Source organism: Astyanax mexicanus, chromosome 20 (genome assembly GCF_023375975.1).
Source record: "Astyanax mexicanus isolate ESR-SI-001 chromosome 20, AstMex3_surface, whole genome shotgun sequence".
Lineage (NCBI taxonomy): Eukaryota > Metazoa > Chordata > Actinopteri > Characiformes > Acestrorhamphidae > Astyanax > Astyanax mexicanus.
The window spans coordinates 26,571,513-26,597,043 of NC_064427.1; the positions used below are offsets into that span (position 1 = coordinate 26,571,513).

Consider the following 25,531-nt stretch of genomic DNA (forward strand, 5'->3'; position numbering starts at 1 on the left):
AGCTATCTTAAAACGAGCAGTTGTAATTAGCTACAGTTAGCTCGATTACCTGCAGCAGCACCTGCTCATTCAGAATCAAAACACCCAGCGCTGTTTAAGAGCTGATTCACGAGCTTCTCTCCCAGCATAATATCAATCAGCAGCAGCTTTTAAACCACGCTGTAGTTCAGTAATAAGATCGCGTTTCACCGAGAGCTGAAACAGTCAGTTAGCTAACGCTAGTTAAAATACCCAACAGGACTGAAAGAGCTCCTCTCGGTACTCCGGTCTAATCCCGCAGGGTTTTTGTAGATATTTAACTTCAGAATCTTATTAATACTGAATTAAAGTATGGTAATCTGGCTTTTTATCAAAACACTTTTAGTTAACTTATACCTAAATTAATTTAAGCGGTGTGTTCCCACAAGACCAATTAATAAAAAAAAAAAAAACGGGGGGAGGGGGGAATAGCGCATGCGCGAAAATTAGCGGCATCTGCGCATGCGCGAAAATTAGCCGCATCTGCGCATGCGCGAATTTTAGCGGCATCTGCGCATGCGCGAGAATACTTTCCGCGCATGCGCAGATGCCGCTAAAATTCGCGCATGCGCAGATGCCGCTAAAATTCGCGCATGCGCAGATGCCGCTATTTTTCGCGCATGCGCAGATGCCGCTAATTTTCGCGCATGCGCAGATGCCGCTAATTTTCGCGCATGCGCAGATGCCGCTATTTTTCGCGCATGCGCAGATGCCGCTAAAATTCGCGCATGCGCAGATGCCGCTATTTTTCGCGCATGCGCAGATGCCGCTAATTTTCGCGCATGCGCAGTCGGCCGCTAAATTTCGCGCATGCGCATACCACATTATATTATATTTAATTGGTCTTGTGGGAACACACCCCTAGGTATACATTAACTAAAAGTGTTGCTCGTTTCTGGCTCGGGATGCGGCTGTGCACTTGGGCGCGTGCAATTCCACAGACGCTGTAACTGGATTTTATAAAGATAAGAGAAAAGAATGCTTTCGCCGTGGATTTGACATGAAAAGGTAAGCTGCTGTTATGTTCTGATCTGTGCAGGCAGCTTAACGTAACTCCGTTAGACAACTAACTTACAGAGCTAGCGTTTGTTGTGTGTCCGGCTTAGTTTTCTGCAGTCCATGATTATTAGCTAAGGTGTTTAGTTTATTTTGACCCCAAACACGAGGCTCGAGACGCACCATTCACTGCATTTTGCATACTATTAACTAACCGCGTGAATCCACTGTACGTGCAAGTTAGCGTTAACTTCATCACGAACGAGTAACGGATTAGTAAACACACTCTTGTCTTTTTTTGAATCCTCACAGTTTCTGTCAGAAAACACTGAAAGAAAACTTCTCCTCTGTCTGTTTATACAGCGATGGTTTGGGTTTAAAGCTGGGTTTGTTGTGCTGGATATTTGGTTTAGAGCAGGAGATTTTATAAGATGTGGCTGCATAATTGTGAACTGAGATCGCGGTCTGTAAAGTTACACCCGCAGCTAACCAGTGACTTTAAAAACCAAATAAACACAGCTGTTACTGGACTTGATGGGTTTAAAAAATGTAGTTAATTAGCAACAGCACTGCCAACACATTTCTCTGTGTGTGTTTCCGTCCCTTAATTAGTACTGCAGTGTACTGGGAGGATTGTGCTGGGTGCTTATTGTTTCTCAGGTGGTAAATCACGTTTGTTGTTGAAGGTGCTTTTTTTTTTTTCCTTCCCACCATGTAAAATCCTGCCTTTGCAGTCCACTTTAAAATATTTCTAAACAGAGACGTGTAATATGCTCTTTCGATCTTACAGCTGCTGCTCACACTGCCTGAACGGTATGCCCACACATAGAAAAAATATATATATATAATTATTAAGTACTAGAATCATAATCGCTTTAGAGACTTAATGATTAGACTAGCACTAGTCTACTGTATATTTTTGCGCACCCTCTCTCTGCATGAAGGTATGGAAAACGTAACATTGCACTTTTTGATACGTCAGGATCATTTCCTTTTGATACCGACTCTATGAGAATTATGTGATCGGCCCTGATTTCTGATCACGTTATTTGAAGTGTGTTTAATGACTTGTCAGTTAATCCTGTTTTTCCACTCTCGAGCTCGGGCAGAAGAACGAGGAGCTGTACTCTCTGGGGGAAGGAGGATTTGGCGCAGTGTTTGCAGGCTACTGACCTGAGGACCTACTGCCTGTAAGTAACACACACACAGACACACACACACACATAAAACTGGTGTCACTAACTCATTTTAAAAATTTAATACTACCTTCAGACAGCCTGTAACTGTTTTAGTTGAGTTTTTCTTTTACCTTGTTGTTTATTTTAGTTATTTTGTTTTTTTATTTATCTAATTTTATGTTTCACCATTTAGCCCTTTTATTTTATTAATTTCATCCTTTTTTTTGTTTTGTTACTGCTTTTTATTTTTGGACTTTTACGTTTTTATTTTCTTCCTTTTCTTTTTTATATATACATATATATTCTTATTCTTATTATTTATTTTTAGTTCTATCATTTACTTTTTTAATATAATTGTGGTTATTTTAGTCCTTTGTTTTTTAACTGTTTATATTTTATTATTCTAGGTATTTATCTCTGTTGCTCTACTTTTAACCTGTTGCATATCCTTTTATTTTGATTTATTTAATTTTTTCGTAATTAAATCTTACATTGTTAGCTTGTTTTTATAATTTAAACTTGAGTTTCAGTCCCTTTAATTTTATGTAAGCTCGGCTGCATTGAAAATGAGGGTTACCCTCAATGTATCTACCGAGTAAAAATAAAGGTTGGTTGATTGATTCATTGAAAATGCAAAATGTTGGCTAAACCAGCTGAACAACAGTAGAAAGGTCACATACACACAGAGATACTGGAGAGCAGTGGTCAGTTTAAAAATACAATTTAAACAAATTTTACACATTAAACATTTACCACCCAAACATGTAAAACACAGCACTGATGTGAGCTTTCGCACTCACGCAATGATAATACAGTCTGTGAGTTAACAGATTCGATGTGAGCTGCAGTTCTTTAACACTCCGTCCACAAGGTGAGGGTCAGTCTCTGTCTGTGGTGATCTCCAGAGGAGAACTTTGTGTAATAGTGTGTTCTCTTTTATATTCTAAAGGGACAACTGAAGAACCTCCCCCTGGAAGTGGCACTCATGCACATGGCTGGTGTTGACTCATTCATTGCTGGAGGGACCTCAAGCTTCTCCATAGAGCTGCTGGACTGGTCTAAGCTTCAGGACGAGGTCGTGTCGGTGATGGAGCCTATGCTCCAATGCTCTGCTTGGACCTTTTCGATTACATCCAGGCCAGCGGATGCCTGCAGGAGGAAGTAGCCAAGGTGAGAGACAATAAACTAAGCATCTGCTGAAGCTGGTGTTCGTTTTAAGCTGTCCATACACTACACGACTTTAAAAAGACTTTTAACAGACTAAAATCTGAAACCCTCTCACAGCTAAAGACTCGTCACAGACTTTTACTCACAGGCTAAGATTTAGCAAAGACTGGGGGTCACTAACTGCAAGACTGCAACTAGATTCTTGCAGAGATTATTTCCCATCATGCTTCTGGTGGAGTTTACATATATATGTACACTTTACATATTAATTTATAAACAAATAACGTGTATATCAATACTGTGATTTATCAGAGACTCACAACTTTTGTCCCCATCAACAGTTTATTTTTTCTACCACACCGTAAATTCTTGATATTTTTAATGGAATACATTTTGTGTTTAACTCTGCCTATAAACTTCTTCTACCCCCTTTTTTGCTACAACCTTGAATAGCAAAGAATCAAAGTCAAGTCAAAGTCAAAGTGGTTTTTATTGTCATTTCAGCTATATACAGAGTACACAGTGAAACGAAACAACGTTCCTCCAGGGACCATGGTGCACATAAACACAGTGTATACAGAACAATAGTGCAACAGTACAAAAGTGCAGACAGACAATACAACACAATACAGACAAAGAATAATAAATAACAAGACCAGTGAGGTAGTAATTACCTCTATTACACAGTGTGCAATAGAGTCCAGTGAGGTAGTAGGGTTTTTAGTGCTTTCCATTTTCTGGGCTAAGTGTGGTAAGAGTGTGTGTGCATGTACAGAAAAAACATCAGTTCAGTCTCTGCAGTTGAGGAGTCTGATGGCTTGGGGGTAGAAGCTGTTGCAGAATCTGGTCGTGCTGGACCGGATGCTGCGGTACCTTCTTCCCGAAGGCAGGAGGGAGAACAGTTTGTGTGAGGGATGGGTGGGGTCATTCACAATGCTGGTTGCTTTGCGGATGCTGCGGGTGGTGTAGATGTCCGTGATGGAGGGGAGAGAGACGCCAATGATCCTCTCAGCTGTCCTCACAATACGCTGGAGGGTCTTGCGGTCAGAGACGGTGCAGGTCCCAAACCAGGCAGTGATGCAGCTGCTCAGGATGCTCTCAATGGTCCCTCTATAGAAGAGTGTGAGGATGGGTGGAGGGAGACGGGCCTTTCTCAGCTTCCGGAGGAAGTAGAGACTCTGCTGGGCTTTCTTGGCTGTAGAGCTGGTGTTCAGGGTGGTTCAAGGAACTTGGTGCTCTTAACAATCTCCACAGAGGACCTGTCGATGTTGAGTGGAGAGTGGGTGTGTTGTGCTCTCCTGAAGTCAACAACCATTTCCTTTGTCTTGTCCACATTCAGGTGAAGGTTGTTGACTGTACACCAGTCTGTCAGCCGCTGCACCTCCTCTCTGTATGCTGACTCGTCGCCTTTGGTGATGAGACCCAGCGCGGTTGTATCATCGGCGAACTTGATAAAGCTGTTAGAACTGTGTTTTGCAGCACAGTCATGAGTCAGCAGGGTGAACAGCAGAGGACTCAGGACACTGCCCTGGGGGGCCCCAGTGTTCAGTGTGATGGTGCTGGAGGTGCTGCCCCCGAACCGGACTGACTGGGGTCTCCCCGTCAGAAAGTCCAGGACCCAGTTGCAGAGGGGGGTGTTGAGGCCGAGCGAGCTTAGCTTCCTGATGAGGTTCTGTGGGATGATGGTGTTGAATGCTGAACTGAAGTCTATAAACAGCATTCTGACGTCAGTGTCCTTCTTCTCCAGGTGGGTGAGGGAGAGATGAAGGGTGGTGGTGATGGCATCGTCCGTGGAGCGATTGGGACGATACGCAAACTGCAGGGGGTCCAGTGAAGAGGGCAGTCGTGTCTTGATGTTCCTCATGACTAGCCTCTCGAAGCACTTCATGATGATGGGTGTAAGTGCAACGAGACGGTAGTCATTGAGGCAGGACACTGTGGACTTCTTCGGCACGGGAACGATGGTGGTGGTGGTGCACTCTGCCGGGGATGTTGTCTGGTCCTGCAGCTTTTCGTGGGTTGACTCTGCGCAGAGTGTTCCTCACATCCACTGCAGTCAGGCACAACACCTGCTCGTCCGGCTTGGGCATGGTCTTTCTCGCCATCGTGTTGTTTTGTGCCTCAAACCGTGCATAAAAGTTGTTCAGGGCATCAGGGATGGCTCTTGACAGGTCGGCTCTCGCTGTCACAGTTTCACTGCTGTACATTTGCCTTTGTTTTAGATAGAATTAATGCAATATGCAAAATTTGTATTTATTAAACTTATTTGTATTACAAATAACACTTCACAATAAAACAAAGTAGTGCAAAAAAAATTAAAAAATATATAATACTTTAAAGTGCTACCTGTGATTAAATACTGTACATATTAAAGAAAGAACCATGTAAGACCTATTAACTGCAAAAAGTGTTCTTTTTTTAAATCGGTTCTAAACAGTCACGTGAAATATATTGTTGCTTCTTCCCTTAGCTCTCCAGTTGGTTGTTGACATTGTTTACGTCACTATTTACGTGAGTTGAGTCTCAAGACTTGAGATAATAAAAAATAAACAGTTGATTTTATCGGAGCGCCAGTACCCAAACCCGACTGACTTTCAATCGTAACCACCTTACACTTAACGATTGAGATGACACGACCGCAACTCAACTGCAGCTTGACTCTAGCCAGACTCTCGTGATTTTATCCTGACTCTGGAAATTTGTCTGCAACTGTGAAATCGTTGGAACATCGTTAGGTACCTGAACACACTTCTCTCTTCACCCTTAATGTAGCAGCTACCCACTGGATAACTGTTTGCCTGTTCTATAGCGACTGTAATTTCCTTCTGTCTGTTTCTTACACTCTGTAGGTACTTATTTTTTTTATTGAACGTGGCAGCGTGGCGACAATCGCAAGTATTGCAAATGTTGGGATAAATTTCAGCCAATTTAACTTTACTATAATGTGCTCTGTATACTCTGCAGGTACTTCTAAGGCAGCTAGTTGAAGGCGTGATTGAGGTCCATGCCAGAGGGGTTCTGCACTGTGACCTCAAGCCATAGAACATCCTGGTTCAGATGTACAGTTAGGAACCACGCCTTCATCTTCTGTTCTTCTGGTATGGGTTTTCAGTGAACACTACAGGCAGAGAACTGTCTTCTTTGTAGAAGCTACCATTACTGAATAGAGATTCAGGTCAAAAACATTCCTTAACGGACAGTCAATGTCTCTAATTTACTTTTCAGGACCTTTCTCATGAGTGGTTTACCCATGAGGCCAAATCCTGCTGTGTGTGAGGGGTGACCCTTCAACACCAGCATGGAGCTCACTTCAAAGAAGTCTCAGATCATCTCTCCACCATCTGCTCTACGACCCCTGGCTAAGTATACACCACGACACAGCCACCACACCAGGCACACCAGTCAGGTACCATATAAGACAATAGTAATAATAATAATAAAAAAAGCAATATTTTTAATCTCTAGTTTAGAGTGTTCTCTAGTAGAGCTGGGCGATTTATCGATTAATTCGAATTTACAGTTAAGGACAAGGTGTTTTTATGAAAATCGATTTTCTCTGAGTTTTCATTTTCACCACCGACGCTCCTCTGTGGGCACAGAGTGAGTTTAGCTAGCTCCCTCCCTCCCGTGCGCGCGTAACCCCCGCACCTCCCTCCCTCACTTCCTCCCTCCCGTACACATACACACACACAAAATCTAGCGACTCCGTGATCTGGAGTTGGTTCGGTTTTGCGTTGAAGAAGTGCTGCTATCATAGGAATGAACGCAGCAGCAGCACTAGTTCACCGTTCAACGTTAAACAAGGAACTGTCCCTGGCACATCTTCCAACCGTGTACCAGGTTCTGTATGCACTACAAGTTAAGATGTTTTGCATATTCATGAGAAAAGATCATCTCATTTTATAGAACACTGGCACTTATTTAAAAGCTTTCTTTTGCAATTCTAGCCCAATAGGGAAAAGTATTTACTTAAGAGCATATTAAATTGTATTTGTTTTCTATTGTCTACTTTGTAAGTTTAATCAAAAAAGGGAACCATTTTATTTATTTCTATTTGTTTTTAAGGGTGCGTTTATTTATTTATTTATTTATTTATTTTTTAAGTTTGAGGGTGCATTGTGTCAGTACCTAAACTATGTTGGAGAAAGCTTTCTAAAAGTTACTAGATGTTCTCACTGTTTACAATAGTTTTTTTTGCTTGTTTCTGGTTGCACCTCAACCACAAAGGGAACATTTTAAGTGAAAACAAATTAAATAAGAACAAGTTTTTAACCATTTCTTTAACATCTTTAAAACGGATTTAAAAGCTTTAAAAGCTCTATTCTCTAGTTTAGAGGGTTTTTTTATAAAACACAACTAAGGAAAATAGCAGGTATTAATAAAGCTATTGATTCCATACTTTTAATAAGGTAATGATTTTCTTTAACTATATAAATGGTTTAATCGTTTTGTGTATTGTATGCTTTTGTTTCCTGTTTTGTATTTGTGTTCGTGTACTTAAGGCTTTAATCCTTTTATCTTGATATTGTTTATCTTTTGATGTTTATTAATTACTTAACTGTATTTATCTTTATGTAGTATACTGTTAGTGTTTTAATCCATACACTTTTTGTGTACATTTCTTTTATTACTTAGTTACTTGCTTTATTAATGGTTATTGTATTGGTGTTTTAGTCTTATTTTGGGCTTATATTCATTAAAAACATTTTAACGTTTGTCTTTTAGTGCTTAAATCAATTAATATTGTACTTACCTTTTACTATTTTACTATTAATCTTTCTGTACTTAATTCTGATATTTATACATTGTTTTATTTAATTTTCTTGCAGCATTGTATTACATTGTTTATTAATTGTATGTCTTTATATGGGATTTTATATTTGCATTGTATATATTTTTGTTTCATTTAATGTTTATGCTCTTTGTCTTTTTCAGATTTTTACATTTTTCAGTTTGTGTATTGACCCAAGGAGGATGGGTTCCTCTCAAGGTTTCTATCTCTCTTTCTGAGAGAATTTTCTTTGCCGCTGTCTCCTTTGTGCTTACTCAAAAGAGGTTTGGACACTTTTTTTTTTTTTTTTTTTTTTTTAACTGTTCTTAATTTTTTTTTAATGACTGTACATTTCTTTGTCAATAAATGTTTTTTATTGCTGTCACTTGTGTCTGTTTGTTTATTTGATCACACTATCGCTAAGTTTCTTGAAATGTGTTTATGGGAAAAATTTAATTTTAATATTTTATTAAATGTGGATTTGATGCCCACATTCAACCACTTTTTTAACACTTCAACTAAACACTGAAAGAATCAATGAGAAATTATTGATTTATTATTAATGTAATGAACAGAGATGTTCTGAAGTTAAAAGCTGATTATCCCATGTGTCTCATATTCCCAAATTAACTCAACTGAACTGCTGCAGGTTCCACACACAAGGTCTCACTCCTGTAATTTAATAACGTTACTTAAACCAAGTTTGCCTTCTTTCACACTTACTGAATAATAAAGCTTTTGAATTTAGGAGAGAACTCAGTAATATGGTTTTTTTTTTAAGTGGTCTGATTTTTAATGCAGTAGAAGACCCTTATTTGGTTCCATTCGTTCATCTTTTAATCCAGTATTTGAGCTGGTGTTTGGTTCCCTCTAGTGGATTATCATGATATCGCACCCAAATACAACCTGTTTTCAATAATGGTTAAAAATTACTTAGTATTATACTGACAAATCATTTAGAAAAGATAGTCATTTAAAAGTTTTTTTTGTTTCTTATAGGATATACAGTCACAGAGTCAGACATATTTTTACCCCTGCACTTCTTACAGAATGCTTACACATGCTTCGGTAGTACACCCCTTATTCAGCTGCTCCAGGTCTTCTTGGGAACTTTAACATGAGAAAGCAGTAAGTAAGAATAAGAAATGTTGTGAGAGTGAAACACAGAAAGCGTCTTTCTGTTTGCTTAGTGCACCTATCAGGAGTAAGGTGGTCTGTGGGTGGGTTCAATATATATATATATATATACTTTTTGATTATTTGATTAAGCACTTTTACTCAAGTTTAGTACTTTATCAGACTATACGTGGATGCAGTTTGATAGCCAAACACTAGTGGCGCTAATGAGCCAAAAATAAATAAAATGCTGGATTTTCTTACATGCTGTGTGTATTTGTGAGAGTGTGTATTTTGTTTATGTATAATAATGCATGTAATATTGGGAAGAAGGTGCCATAAAAATACACACAAAATCAAAATTACAACTTAACTTTTTTTTTAATCTGTGCTCAAAATTAACTCCATAGATTTTACTGTGTAAGATTTTCAAAATAAAATTCAAGTGTTTGAACATGGTGTGACCGGTGAAATAATACTTGATCCCTTAATGAATATTGCCCCCTTGATGACACCTTACCACTGAAGTCTGATTGGCCCCCTGACGTGCCCTGGTCCTGTCACTCAATTCAATTGTCAGGTTCAATTCAAGCATGCTGACAACCCACAGGAGATCTCTTTGAAGTCTATGTGATTGTCTTTGTTCTCATCAAAAGCATGGAATAAACCTGGGGTATTGCAAGAGCACAAATGTCACAGTTGATGTTAAATAGGTATGTTAATGAAACTTACTGAAAAAAGACACTACATATTTTAACTATTAAATCAAATGTTATGACATGTCATAATGTTATAATATCATACCCTCGCTTATAGATGGGTGAATAGGAGGAGATACCAATGGGATAAGCGTTTCCAAGTCAAAGCGTCCAGTTCTTGACTGAGCTTTTAATAACCAGTACCGCTTCTCCAGGTCAATGATGTCCGATTCTTCTACTGCTCACACAACAAATAAAAAAATATATAGATTTATATCTACATATATAAATATACTGTAGTGCAGTGGCAAAGCATACAAGACACCTTTAGACTAATTTACTTCCTTAGTGCTTTAAAAGCCACAATAAACTAAATGTCACCAGTTAAGGAAAAATTACTTTATAAGCTGATATCTTAAATGTGGGTTATGCCTTATCATATATTATATGAACATTACCTCAATCTTTTTTGCTGACCTCAATATTGGCCATTATGTTTTTTTCTGAGCTAGGAAAACCCACATACATGTATAATGGCATGTTGACTGTTTAAAACAGAGGTTTTAAATTATAAATAAATTCAATTATATATATAAATTATTTAGACATTTTATTTAGACATTAACAAATATATATAATTTTAATATCTACATCATATAAATAAATAAAACAATTAAGGGAATAAATGCATTAATGTGCTACTATATTATCATTACATTAACAGTATAAAACAGTCCTAAAAATTCAATATTGTCATTCATCACAATGCTTTTTGGGACAATATACCGTAAAAATAAGATTAAATATTGGGCCAGGTTTCAGTTCTACTACGTCAGTTCAGTACAGGCCATAGTTAAGAGTTGTGAATTTATTCTGAATACAATAATCTCCCACATGCAGAACTTCAACATGTGTTTTCTGCTGTAGAATACATTTATATTTAGAGGTTGGTAAATACTCTTAAAAAGGGGGTTTCAAAAATAAATGCAAATTTTAATACTTAGTATCATAAGAACTCAAGCAGGCTTTGCAATTATTTGCCTGGTGAAGGGTTTTGTGAAATAAAAAAAAGAAACCTTTGAAATATCATATAGAACCTGTTTGCATAGGTTTGGAGCCTCTCAGAAGACAATAATCAAGCCCTTTCAACTAATATTCTTTTTTATTCTTTTTTAGAATCAATCCAGTGTTGCATTAATTTTACACCAAGATCTTGCAGCATTGATGATGGTAGAGTCTGACCACTGCACAAAGTCTTCTCCATCCAGCACATCCCAAAGATTCTCAATGAGGTTAAGGTCTGGACTCTGTGGTGAACTCTCTCAATCCATGTGTGAAAATGATGATCTCATGCTCCCTGAACACTGCACTCTTTCACAATTCCAGCCCCATGAATCCTGACATTGTCCTGTCCATTGATGGAATAACCTGGTCTATATTCAATATATTCAGGTAGTCAGCTGACCTCATTCTTTCAGCACATACTGTTGCTGAACCCAGACCTGCAGACCAACTGCAGCATCAACCCCACATCATTTACTTAGTTAAATCCATTTTTTTTGGACAGGGAGTGTAATTGTTTGATATATTGTTATATATATATATATATATATATATATATATATATATATATATATATATATATATATAGTTCAATTGCTGCATATTGAGTGTGATGCAACCCTTTTTTGTGTATTTGAATATTCATTAGATATAAACGTAAACATTTTTACATTACATTATTATATCTGTTAGAGAAATTAGAACACATCACTATTTTACACTTAATAATACCATACTGACTGAAACGGAAAGCAGCTAACCTCTGTAAAGCACTTCCTGAGGGAGGGATGCACCTCTCCATCCACAGCCTGCAGCATGGATTCAATGTCTTCACGTGTAGCATAGCTGCCTGATTCACTGGCAAAAAGGCTGAAAATATCTGCAAGAGATTTAAATAAATAAATAAATGAATAAATAAATAAATGAATAAATAAAAACATAAATAAATGAAGGAATAAAACATTTCGCCACAAAAAAAACCCCAAAAAAACCTATTCCTGTTTCCTGATCCTATTCTTTCTTATAACCGGTACTTTAAATATCTCTAGAATCAGTTTATGCATGCATCAACTGCCTGTATAAAAGGGGGTCACTCACATCTTGCCTTTTCTTCATCACGTCCTCTGGTCAGCAGCACTAAGCCAACGATAAGGTTGTTGAAGTGCAGGCCTTTCAATGTGCCACCAAATGAACTGTAGATTACCTTAAAAGAACAGAAAGAACAGAAACTCATTCATGTCCAAATTTAGAACGATAAGGGAAAATACCACAGTGCTTGTTCTGACAGGTTAGAATCTACAGTAGCCATCTGAAATTTTTCTGCATGTTACTTTTTGTTTTGTTCAGAAACAATGTCTCTCGTAACAAACAGCCATACTGATTTAAAAAGCTTCAAATTTGTGTTCTGGTATGTTTGGAGAACCTACATGAAGTTTCAGATATTGTAATTAATTGCTTAATAAAAAAGTGACCCTAGACAAAGCACACTAAAATATATTGCATTAAATTTTTCATACACAATTTAACTAATTTTGTGTGGATCATCCATCCATCCAGCCATCCAAAAACAGAACCAGTGCAATGGGACTGAGACTGGTTAAGGCATATTTTAAATAATTAAATACCAACTACTTTAAACTTGATTGGGTGTCAAGGTGCCATTATTATCATTATTTTTCATTATTCATAACCCACACAAAACAGTTTAGAGTCCACAGTGCAAGACTGTATTACATTTTAAATTAAACATGAAGTAACATAAGTGGTTCTAGAGCATTATTATTCATCTTTTAATAATGCTTTTTCCCCCCAATTCCTTTGGAGGGGAGTGCAAACATATGTTCTCAGTCTTCAAACAACTGATTGGGCATAAAAAAGACCATTGCAAATTTCCTATTTCTTTATTTGTGGATTTCATGCATCTGTTTGCCAGTATTCATGCCCTTAGTGCTGTCATTATCAGCCAGCATTGGCAGAGCAGCCAAAAAAATATTGAGAGCATGTGTGCTGTTTGACAAAAAGGTTAATTTATATAAAATAAAAAAAAAAACACTTGAGGCTTGTAGTGTAAAGACAGCCACTGACACTGGTGATTTTTTTTAGATTTTATATAACATTTTATTATTTTATTGTTTATTCTATTATAATTATGGTCTAAGTGATTCCTAACTGGTCAGTGAGTTTATTTAACTGCGACTGAGTGAATACAGCTGTTCAGCCCAATGTGTGTTAAAAACTGTTTCTTTAGTCCGGTGTTCTGTCGAATTTTCCTACCCATCGGTACATGCTTCCCAAAGGTACTGCGCATGCGCCGACCTACACAATTTAATTATTTCTCGTGTTTTATGTATAATTAATCTGGTTTAGGGGGGTTTATGTGCATTAAACAACCTGGACGCAGTCATTGCACAAAAGTGTAAATGGAAACTAAAAATTATACTGATTATCATAAATAAATACAAAAGCAGTTTGTAATGAGCTATATTTACTATAACTTTGCCATGGTACAATGAATTATGCAATCCAAATCTAATACCGTACATCTACTGGAATATCATGCCCTAAAATAGTGCTTTTTTGTATTTTTACAGTTAAATATACATTGGGGCAGCACGGTTCGACAAGGTAGCAGAATTCGACCGGCCATCATTATCAAAAAGGTTTTATGACCGTATCCTGACTGGTTTTTAGTGATAGTTAGATCAAAACAACTAAATATTCAATATTTGTGCTACAACTCCATGAGGGGAACTCACCAGGATTTGCTAGCTCAGATACAGGGGTATTTTTCCTCTATTGTACTCAATTGCTTGTCTCAGAAGATGGAAATAATTCGCTTGCTCATATTTAAAGAAAAGAATAGTTCACTAGCTTATATTTAAAAGACAAAAGTGCATTACTTCCAAAAAATATGTATAAAAAAACTCCAAGTTGTCCTCACTGCAGTGTGTCACTCACTGAGTGTCAAAAATACAGGAAAACAGTCTACAGCTTCATCTAAGGTGGAAAGACCACAACAAAATCACAATAAGCTTCTAAATAGTTAGTGAGTCTCATTTGATAAGTGAGATGCAGGCAAAATACAGCAGCACAGCAGAATCTGATTAACAGTCGTTTTTTTTCTCTGCCTTAAAGGGGCAGGCACCCAATTAAACAGCCTCTAACAACCGTGATGGTTTCAGATTAAAGGGTTGCTCTCTAGGCATTCCCTTTGTATTTGATCTTACATATTGCTGATTTCAACTGATATTCTCTTTTGTAATTATTATTTTATCTCAAATAATTACATAGGTTACAATTTATTGCTCATAATTTGTCAAACCATTAGCTTTTGTGAAATGGAAGGACCTCAAAAAAGACCTACACGTGCATCTCAAAAAAAATAAATATTATTGAAGTTACTTTATTTCAGTAATTCAGTTCAAAATGTGAAACTCATATTATATAGATGTATTACAATGATTTATTTAAAGTGTTTATTTCTTTTATTTATTGGCTTACGGCCAATGAATACCCAAAAGTCTAAGTCCGTGTCTCAGAAAATTAGAATATTATATAAGACCACTTGGTACTTATGGCAGTGTGGGCAGTGTGCCAAGTCCTGCTGGAAAATGAAATTCATATCTCCATAAAAGTTGTCGGCAGAGGGAAGCATAAATTGCTGTAAGATTTTGGTCTTGATAGCACACAGTGGATCAACACCAGCACATGGCATGGCTCTTCAAACCATCACTGACCATCAGTAAATTTTGCATTTCATTTGGAAATCAGGGGACCAGAGTCTGGAGAAAGAGTGTCTTCCTGGAAAATCTTACAGCACTTCATGCTTCCATCTGCTAACAACTTTTATGGGATACGAATGTGCCAAAAGTACCAATTGGTATTATAAAGTATTTTAATGTTCTGAAATACTGACTTTTCATTCATTCTTTTTCAGGCATCTGTGTAACAGGCATGATTGCTTTTTGGAGCAGCAGGGGGCGCTGTTCAACATCCCTACATCAGAAGCACAGGCCTGAGGTGGATGGAGAAAGTACAGGGAATTCCTCCTGCATTCTGGGGTTTTAATTTCATTATTTAATACATCAAAACAAATTGCAGTAGCAAAGTTATGCTTGTGTACTATTCCTTCAAATACAGCTTTACTATTTTTACTATACAAGACAATATCAATTCAGTATAAAGGGCCTTTTTTGTCCACATAATAAAAAAAGTTAAAATTTCATATAAACACTGTATAACAATACATATGTTTTTATATATACATAAAAAATAACCAGTACATGCAACTCCTATCCACCCTGTGCTCTCAGCATAGCCGGTTGTATTTGTTGCATGCTCAGAAACCCCTTAAAACTCTGATTCTAGAATCCCCAATGCCATGAACAGTTCAACATTGTTTGCAACTCTTTGTCAAACAATTTGTTTTCACCAAATGCCAATTTTTGCTAAAATTGTTCACCCTGTCATGTTGCTTGACATAACAGGGTCATTAGGACAAAAAAAAAGAGAAATAAAACTGTTGGGGGCTCCAAGTGGTCCAGCGGGCTAAAGCGCTGCCACTTTGATCAGGAGATCATTGGTTTAAATCCAGATTATGCAGCTTGTCATCAGTGAGAGAGCACAATTGGCCAAGCTCTTTCTGGGTGGGTAGATGGCGCATTTCCTCTCATCACGCCAAAGGGTGATGTCGATCAGCACAAGGCATCTGTGAGCTGATGTATCGAAACCGAGTCGCTGCGCTTTCCTCCGAACGCGCTGTGCTGTGATGTTACTCAGCAATGCTGCATCAGCAGCAATTTGAAAAGAGGTGGTGTCTGACTTAAAATGTTTTGGAGGAGGCATGTGCTAGTCTTCAACCTCCTCCAATTGGCCTAGCTTAATTGGAAGAAAATAGAAAAACAATTATATATAAACATATGATTTATGTTTCCTCTGAAGTATTATAAATATGATACTGAAAATTATTTAAAATATTTGTTTTAAGTTATGCTAGCAGCTGGCTTTATATCGTCTAATCTGGTCTTTGATGGTCAAGGTGGTGGAAATGCAAGTTGTCACACTGGTGATGTTGAATCAACCATTGGTTTTGCTGTTGATGCTGGTTGTCTAGCTGGTCTATCTCAGGTTGATCATGATTGTAGACCAGCTAAACCTTCAACCTCATACAAAAAAACACACCCCATGTTGGGCAACCAGTTTAACCAACCTGACCCATATAAGCTGGCCATACTGTTTTTCAACCTGGCTGTATTTAATATACTGTGTTGTTTCACTTATAACTTAACCTTCAAACAGCTGCTAATCTGTGCCCAGCCAGGTCCAGACGTGTGGGATAATAAATCATAATCAGGTGTGCCAGTGTCAACATTACCTGAGGGAGTTTCTCCACTGGGAGAATAGTAAAGGCTGCACTGTGGTAACGTTTGAAGTTGAAAATAGTGATTACATAAGAAGAATGTTTATAGGAAGTGGGTGAGAACAAAACATTGAACACAGTGTTCGTAATAATGGATCACATTACATACTTAACAAGAGGCAATAAAACTGTTCTGCATTTCGTCCTGCATTTACACAATGTTGAATATTTTCATAATAATAATAACTGAGTGTCATCATGTTAAATAGAGGTGTCCTTGATTCTAGTTGGAAAACAGGTGGTTACTAACTAATATTAAAATACTTTAGTTTTAACAGACCACTTTGTTTTCTGAATCAGTTTTTCTGATTTTGCTATTTATAGGTATATATTTGAGTAAAATTAACATTCTTCTTTTATTCTATAAACTTCGGACATTTCTCCTAAATTCCAAATAAAACTATTGTCATTTATAGAGCATTTATTTGCAGAAAATAAGAAATGCCTGAAATATCAAAAAAGATGTAGAGCTTTTAGACCTCAAATAATGCTGAGAAAGCAAATTTATATTCTTAAAGTTTTAAGAGATCAGAAATCAATATTTGGTGGAATAACCCTGGTTTTTAATCATAGTTTTCATGCATCTTGGCCTGTTCTCCTCCACCAGTCTTACACACTGCTTTTGGGTAACTTTATGCCACTCCTGGTGCAAAAATGTAAGCGGTTCAGCTTGGTTTGATGGCTTGTGATCATCCATCTTTCTCTTGATTATATTCCAGAGGTTTTCAATTTGGTAAAATCAAAGAAACTCATCATTTTTAAGTGGTCTCTTTTTTTTCCAGAGCTGTAGCTGAGCTAATAATATAAAGAACGCCCACCATGAAACCCCCCCCTCCACCAAACTTTACACTTGGCGCAATGCATTTAGACAAGTACTGTTCTCTGCAAATTAGGACACGTCCATTAGTTTGCCAGACTTAGAAGTGGGATTTGTCACTCTAGAGAACACCTCCAAAGTCTCAAAGTCCAGAGGTGGTGTGCTTTATACCACTGCATTTAACACTTTGCTTTACATTGCATTGCATTGCTTGGTGATGCAAGGCTTGCATGCAGCTGCTCGGCCATGGAACCCAATGCAATGAAGCTCTCTGTGCTCTAAAGTTCTTGAGCTAATCTAAAGGCCACATGAATTTGGAGCTCCGTATTGACTGAATCCCATCATAGCACCACACCAGTGTTACATGTGTACTGGAAGTAGGTCATAGAAGGCATTACCACCCAGAGTGAACAGTGCAGTGGGTATTAGGGATTGTGACTGGTGGTGTCTGTCTAGAATTGTCCTTGCAAACAGGAAAGAAGGAATACTTTCTTATATTTAGTTGGATTTGGACTTGATAAATGTCATGGGAATGTCAGTGTGAATATGAAAATAATCTGAAATGTTTTTCAGAGATTTTTAAGACCTTTAAACTCATGCATTTGACACTCGACTGAGTGGTGTAAACTGGTCAAACTGCTTAAAAGCAAATACGGCCACATGCAATAAGACTGTCCAAACACCCTGCTTACAACCACTCCATTCATCCACCGCTCACACGCATGACTGTACAGTAGATGCATTGTGTAGACCTATGTGCACTAACAACCCCCTTTACTGTACATATTCAGCTTCATACAGCATTGTGCACCAGCCTTCACCACTGCAATATCAACAGAGCGGGCGTGGCTGCACTAGAAATGCAGGTAGAAATAACAGTCGACTACGTTAACCAGTCTGTCTCAGTCAGAGCACAGACTGGGAATGCTGGGTAAGTAGCAGTGTGTGGTGCTACAGTAATTCACAGTAATGCTGTAGTACAAGGCAGTAATTCAGTAATACAGGTGGGTACTGTATTGAGGTCCAGGTCTTTCCACAACAGCAGATCTGTTCATGAAACACTGTGTACTTTTCTTTCCATTCAAGAGCCAGTCGCCCTCCAGGAAGACGTCATCCACCAAACCTCTCCATTTGCTGGCAGGCCAGGTTGCCTAGCAACAGCAGGGAGCTCCAGCTTGCAGCTTTGCGAAATGTAAATGATCAGGTTGTACGTGGAGGGTGGGGTACCACGCGCTGGGCTGCTGGTACAAACCTTCACACCACACTGAATTCCTCAGATTATTTCCGTTATTTCAGATAAAAACAGACAAATAAATGATTAGGAGTATACAGTACAGTGACCAGCGTATCCAGACTCAGGACACATTCCTTGCTGGTAGCTGTTTTAAGATGGTCTAAGGTGGTTGAAAAAGAGCCAAGTCATGCTGGTTGTGCTGGTCAAAGAGAATAGTGATGCTTATTATGTTTGTCATATGTTTGGTAGAACAGCTTGACCTTGATGGTGAATCTGGTTGACCAGCACAACTATCAAGACCAGGCTGGCTTATCTTACTGGTTGACCAGCTTGGTCATACTGGTTGTACTTGTCCAGCTGCTTGGTGATGCTGGTTTTGCTGGTCAAGTTTTATTATGCTTATATACGAGAATCAGGTGGAGACAACAAACTATAAGGAATTTTAATGCAAAAGGTAAATGGAGACAACATTTATTCTATCAATTAATTGGTTCATGTAACCTTTACTTTTAAAAACAACTTCTTTAATCCATCCATATTCTTAGTTATTATTTTTAGACATTAACACAATTTCATAATTTTATCACAGATTATCCTTTAGGAAATATGTTTCTGGTGTTGTTTGTTAAAAAATAGTCGTATAGTTGTTTTCATTCCTGGTCAAATGTATGGATTTCCAGAATGTCCATACACCTGATTCAACTAATCAGCTCATTAACATTCCCTTTCAGAGTTAGTGTTGGTGTGCTAAAGCATACAGTCTTCTATAATGTGCTGAACATGTGGGCACCAGAACCAGAACTAAAAAACACTGCATGTTTCTATAAAACCAGCACACTGTGTTCTGTTGGTAAACCAGCATGGTCAAGCTTGGTCACACTGGTTGTCTGGCTTGGTATTGGTCAGGTTGGTCATACTTGTAGACCAGCTAGCGAAACCATCAAACTGCTGGTCAACCTGCTTGAGCTGGTTATGCGTTTTTCCAGCAGTGATCTGGAGTCTGTCCCTTTTGCTCCAGAGTGAGGAATGCACATGCTCCTGTCCACTGACTGTTGACCTTGTTCTCCTACTAATTCCTTCCTTAATGTTATTTGTGTGGGTGTAACACTGGTGCTGGTGCTGGTGTGTTTGTTGCATTATCTGCTGCTGCTGCTTTTCTGGGTCAGTGTGTCATGTGTCGATTATCTAACCTCGGTCAACCACACCGCTAATCACAGAAGGGTTCATTTTCCCAACTGTCCACACTTCACACCAGTGGCTACACATAGGATAGCACACAATAAAATATTTTTTTCTCATTTTTATCCCATTTTGAGCAACTCGGCTCCGATACATCAGCTCACAGATGCCTTGTGCTGATTGACATCACCCTTGTGGGAATTTATGGGGGGAGAGAGCGCCATCTACCCACCAAGTAGTCTAAAATAGTCTATTATATTTTAAACAATGGCACATAATGATATGATGGCTCATATCTTCTATTAATTCATGAAACCAGCACACTTGCGTTTGCGGCTAGTCTGTGGTGCCGTGGAGCAGTGAAACTGAGTTCTCTGGAAAGATGGTGCTACATCTAATAGTTGTAGATGGTGCACCAAGTTAGATTTGAAGTTCCATATTCTATATTCTAGTGCTTCTCCACTGACATGAAACCAGCACTGTTCTGGTTCTCAAACCTAATTTTGAACCGGTCTACTACGTTTACACCAACCAAAATTAGTTCTGGAACCAGGAATGTTCATTCGCAGTGGGAACCAAAGTCTGTTTATACCAAAGCACTGCTGCTGTGCAGCGCCCTCTGTTGGTGACGTATGCTGTGACGTTTTGATGGTTCCACTAAAACTGGTGGAAACTTGGGCTTTTAAGCCTTTTTAGAGTTTAGAATTTTTTGGTGGAAAAGAGCTAATCGTGACCTCACTAACCCTCCATATAGCGCACTAGTGCACTGTATATTTGGACACTGCTTACATTTTAAAGCAATAAAATTCCTCAGCTGTGCAGGATTGATTAAAGTTTTAAACCAACACTATGCAACGTTTTTCAATTAGTAATTGTGTTTTATACTGTTTTTTAAATGATTTCAGATTATATTAAATTAGTCTTAAAAGGGAGAATGAAGGTTCTCGCTTCCTCCATTGTGATCTGTAGTTGAGGAGCCATCGGCTTTTGGCAAACAGTCCAAGTATGTGTATTTACTTTACTAAATAGCCCATTATTTGGTGTGGATTTGGTTTAAAGTGTGTTTTACAATGAGTTGCATAAATCAGAAACCGGTAGAATATCTAGTCGCGTTTGCTAACCATTAAACTAAAGAAACTGGTGTCTTTCTAGATTTGCTGATGACTCAAGAATATATTTTAGTTATATATTTTTCTGATTGTATTTTACTTTAAATCATGTAATGCACAAACCTCTTTCTGTTATGTTCGCTGGTCTGCTGTGCTCAAAACAAGCATGCATAGCTATGAGGAGTAAGCGCAGGAACAGCAGCATGACAGTAAACATTTACTCTCTGCCTGTAGGGGGAGCATCGTAAGAAAACCAACCAAATGTTGGTACCTGATGTGCCTTTAAGTATATGGCAGTACTTTAAATAATCTGCCCCAACTATGAGAAGGAATGAAGGGCACCTCAGCAATGTTTGTGACTGAGAGCGGGTTTGTTTGGGAAAATTTGAGGAAGAGAAACTTATCTGACCTAACTGAAAGTGATACTGTTCTTTCGCTCTGACAGTTATTCTGAGCATAGTTTGTGGTTTAAGGGGGCAGGTGAAGGAATCCATATTGCACCAAGCGTTTGAGGCTGTTCAGTGCTTAAAACATTTAAAAGAGACTATGTAATGTTTCTTTTGGTGTTTGAATAAATTCAGTTGTAATGGGTGCAACATGACAGTGGTCTCTCAGTTGTAGAGGTTCCTAATGATGTCCTGCATTAATTCATCCCATGCAGCATATACTAGTGCATCCCAAAAAATTACAATATCATTGAAAAGTTACTTTATTTCAGTAATTCAGTTCAAAATGTGAAACTCATATATTATATATATGTATTACACACAGGGTGATCTATTTTAGGTGATTATTTATTTTATTGTTGATAATTATGGCTTACAGCCAATAAAACCCAAAAATCAGTGTCTCAGAAAATTAGAATATTATATAAGACCAATTGGTACTTTCAGCAGTGTGGGCAGTGTGCCAAGTCCTGCTGGAAAACTAAATCCGCATCTCCATAAAAGTTGTCAAAAGAAGGAAGCATGAAGTGCTGTAAGAAGTAAAAAGTGCATAATGGCATAATGTTCACGTGTGTCACATGTGTACCAGGAATACGTAATAGAAGGCTGTGGATAGTGGATAGTGCAGTGCAGTGGGTGGTAATGATGGTGGCCAGCGGCTTCTGGCAAGGCCTGTCCATGTGACAAGATGAGCCACTCTAGCAGAAATCACATCCACATTCTTTAGCCTCTGTAGAAAAATGGACACGGACAAAGTAGTGGGGCACGATACAACCATAGCAGATAGCCACTTGCAATAAAAGTAATACTTATTCAACAATATATTATAACAAGTATTCCATTCCTTTCTATTTAATTTCTATTTAAAATTTGTATATTTGACAACATTTTGTGATTTTACTAATGTGCATTCACTGACAAACTCACATAACATGGAAAAAAATATTTATTTCAACAGAACACATTTGGTCATCTACAAGCCAACATAGGATGCGGAATAACACAAGCAGGAGTGTACAAAAATATGTAATGACAGCAAAAATAACAGTTGGATTTGTTGAATTCCCTGATGATGAAATCCGTTTGTGGTGAACACAGGCTGAGAGTAGAGTCCTTGTTATGTATTGCGTGTCAGTGATACCACTTTGGCAAAAATATCACCATATTGCAAAAAAACTGATAAAAAGCTATCTGTTCAGTCTTCTTATTACCATCCTTCCAGATGTCTCAAGTCTCTGTCTGCTGATCTTTCAAGCACATCTCCACAAGAGTGCCAGGAGAATGCTCCTCTTCGTCCAGCTCAAACTAAACAACTCCGCCAAAATGATTCATTTTGACAACAGTGTGATAAAATAAGACAATCATTTTTAAAAAGATGACATTAAAAATGGACCAACATTTTTTTTTAAAGAAAATAAATTAGGATCGGGTTGTGGCACACGAAACGTACAGTATATACAAACAGAAAGCACTTGAGTAGAAGACAAAGGACAACGGGGACCAACACACATACGTTTCGCTGTTAGTTCCTACACTGTACGGCCTCTTTCGATTGTTTCTCAATAACACAAACATGTGGGCGCTTGACTTCCATCGGTCACTGCACTGTAATGCACAGCTCTGTTCTGAGATATGTTTGTTCTGGTTTAGTGATCCTACTCAGCTAGAGAACTCCTTATATCTGAATTATCTGAAGTAGGCAATATCAATTATAGACATTCAGTGCAAACAGCTTGCTATAGGATCTTAGGGTGTGTTCAGACTGCCAGTGCAAATCTGCCAGATTTCTTTCTGGCATATCTAGACTATCCAGACTGACAGACTTTTGATAGTCTGGATAGCAAAAAAAGCACATAAAATCTGCCTACCACAGCAATCGATGTTGGTTTGTAATTTCCAGACATGCAAATCCAATCTAAACAATTTACAAGAAACATTGCAGACAAAGAATCTAATCCGATTTGCTTGCAGTCTAAACATACAGCCATAGATTTAAGCACCTTATCATCATTCTACCATTGCAGCAGCAAAAACTTAGATTTTTGTGATTTGTATTCAAGCTTTGTATAAAGAAGAGAATGTCACGAGTGATTTCACAGGTGCAAAAGTATTATTTTGATGTGACTCATTATTTTTTCCAGTTTAAATGGTATAAATTCATTTGTAATAAAAATTTTATAATATTGTAGACAATGCTGAAAAATATTTTTTTTATTTTTTTTTAAGTGAAAAAAAAAAATAAGGACTTTCCCTTTTTTGTAATTTATATCTGTTAATTTGGCAAACAAAAACTGACATTACTCTGACATGAAAGTGAAATAAATTAAATGAAGTATAAGTAATGTCACTTATAATTCAACTAATGTGTAAAGCTGATGTGAAATAGATTACATTTCATTTGGATCCCGTTTACACCTGGTCACTTTATCTGTCTTGAGTATCAAGACTGTATCTGGATTAAAACAATCCAGATTAAAATGCAAGTGTGAACACACTCAAGACGCATTTAAAAACAGACCACTTTATGAGGTGACTAACCAGAGAGACACTTTTTTTAAATACCATGTGATGCTGTAAAAAAGTTTTACATATTAACATTAGCACCGTTTGCCACTGCAATGGTAAGATAACTATAGTTTAACAAGCTGTATAATTATTATAGAATTTTTGCATTTAAATTTGAGAAATTAGTGCAGTTTCATACAATTTCTATTTTATTGTTTTTAAACAGTTAGAAAAATAAGCCTCTCAACCCGAGTGAATATCTTCAGGCTGGGATGCCACAAGGTCATTCTGCCTATAAACCTCAATATTTCAGATATTTGTTTAAAAAGTGACTCAATTTGTTAGGATATTATCTAAAAACACTTCCTCCAAAAGACCACTATTTCCTTTTTGAGAGGTTGTATATTCATACCAGACTCTTTCATAGAAGACTGTGAATAATAATAATAATAACCGTTAAATGGAGACGAGGGGAGTCAGTTGGCCCATGGTCAAGATCTTCCACAATCTTATAAATATTTGTTGCCACATCAGCATAAAGCATTAGGACATAGACTACATTGTCTTTTTTCCACATAAACTGTACAGCATACGACTACAGCTTGAGCATCTTCATATCAAGTTTTATAAAAAAAAAAGAACCCCAAAAAAAAAAAAAAAAAAAAAAACATTTACAGCAGAACAGCGAGAAAAACGCCAATGTTGGACACTTCAACATCAGTCATTGTTCTTCCAATCATATCACTATCACGAGAAAAAAACAGAGATACAAGGAATGTGAACTGGAACGATGTAAACAGCGAAGTAACAATCACATTTCCTACAAAATCGGCATTCATTCGTGCCTGGGTCAACAAAAAAGAAAAGAAAAAAGAAGGTACTTCTTGTCAGCAGAGAGTCATCATTCCATTGTAACGAGCGTTTTGGCACCGCACGGCCAGAGCTAGCCACGTTTTATGTATACAAACATCTTTGGCGGCTTGGCGCCAATCTTCGAACTCAATGTCTGTCTGTGAAGGAAAATCTAAATCAAAAATCCAAAATAAGTGAAACAAAAAAACTCAATTAAATAAAAAGTGAATCGTTTTGCGTTTTTTGTACTCGTAGGTTCCAGACCTTCAAAAAGGAGTGCTCAGAAATTAGCTGTTCACGGCAAACCACAGACAAAGAAAGCGGGGTTACACTTTGCACTGCTATTCTGGCAGGATGGCGAGGATGGTGAGGGGCAGGCATGCGAGCGAGAGAGCGTCCGTTATGGGGTGGAGAGACGACACTGAAGCGCTGCTTTGTGTCCGGCGGCCCGGCGGCCGTGGACTGGGCATCCTCGTTCCCTTGGAGTGCATGACTGTCCATGTGTTTGCTGGGTGAGAACAGGGGGAGGCTGGGAGTAGTCACTGAAGGCAGGCGGACGGAGGCCATGGGAGGCGAGCGCTGTCCGAATCGAGACCCACGTGAATCAAGATCCGCCAGAGGCCTGTTAAAAAAGAAGGAACAGCATTGAAATGGTAAGAAAGCACTGAAAGTGAGAGAGCAGAGTGTGGATAAGTGAGGTTGTCTTCAAGACTAGAGAACTTAAATGCTGATGAACACCAAACACACTGTCAAAAAGTCCAACTGTCTTACTACAAAGAGCTGATGGGAGTCATGGAATAAAAGTATGTAAAGTGCTGCTGCTATGATAGGGAGATTCGAATCCCGGTCATGCAGCTTGCCATCATCTGCCAGAGCCCTGAGAGCACACAATTTGCCTTGTGGGTAGGGGTGGGTAGATGGCGCTCTTTCCCCTCATCACGTCTAGGGTGATGTCAATCAACAT

At 38.1% G+C, this 25,531-nt stretch overlaps 1 protein-coding gene and 3 long non-coding RNA genes across 7 annotated transcripts in view; 1 reads left to right on the plus strand and 3 right to left on the minus strand.

The window, feature by feature from the left end:
* Nucleotides 1–632: 632 nt before the first annotated feature.
* LOC125784859 (uncharacterized) overlaps nt 633–25,531 on the plus strand; it is a 368,340-nt gene continuing 343,441 nt past the window's right edge. The window contains exons 1-3 of one of the 2 annotated variants that reach the window (XR_007427455.1): nt 639–1,026; nt 2,115–2,204; nt 3,142–3,267. This is a non-coding gene — a long non-coding RNA (uncharacterized LOC125784859). Of the gene's footprint in view, nt 1,027–2,114; nt 2,205–3,141; nt 3,268–25,531 lie in introns of both variants that reach the window. The other variant, XR_007427456.1, reaches the window with a different exon arrangement.
* LOC111191248 (uncharacterized) lies at nt 3,264–10,368 on the minus strand. Its single transcript, XR_002649405.2, has 3 exons — nt 10,051–10,368; nt 9,767–9,914; nt 3,264–3,341 (listed from the first exon to the last, which is right to left on the minus strand). It is a non-coding gene; the product is annotated as an uncharacterized LOC111191248 (long non-coding RNA).
* LOC111191253 (uncharacterized) lies at nt 11,773–14,076 on the minus strand. Its single transcript, XR_002649408.2, has 3 exons — nt 13,763–14,076; nt 12,105–12,210; nt 11,773–11,886 (listed from the first exon to the last, which is right to left on the minus strand). It is a non-coding gene; the product is annotated as an uncharacterized LOC111191253 (long non-coding RNA).
* The window catches only part of cdc42se2 (CDC42 small effector 2), a 58,328-nt gene continuing 54,935 nt past the window's right edge, over nt 22,139–25,531 (minus strand). For all 3 annotated transcript variants that reach the window (XM_007255335.4, XM_049468818.1, XM_022665574.2), the window contains exon 5: nt 22,139–25,189. The gene's annotated coding sequence lies outside the window, so the exon portion shown is untranslated. The remainder of the gene's footprint in view (nt 25,190–25,531) is intronic.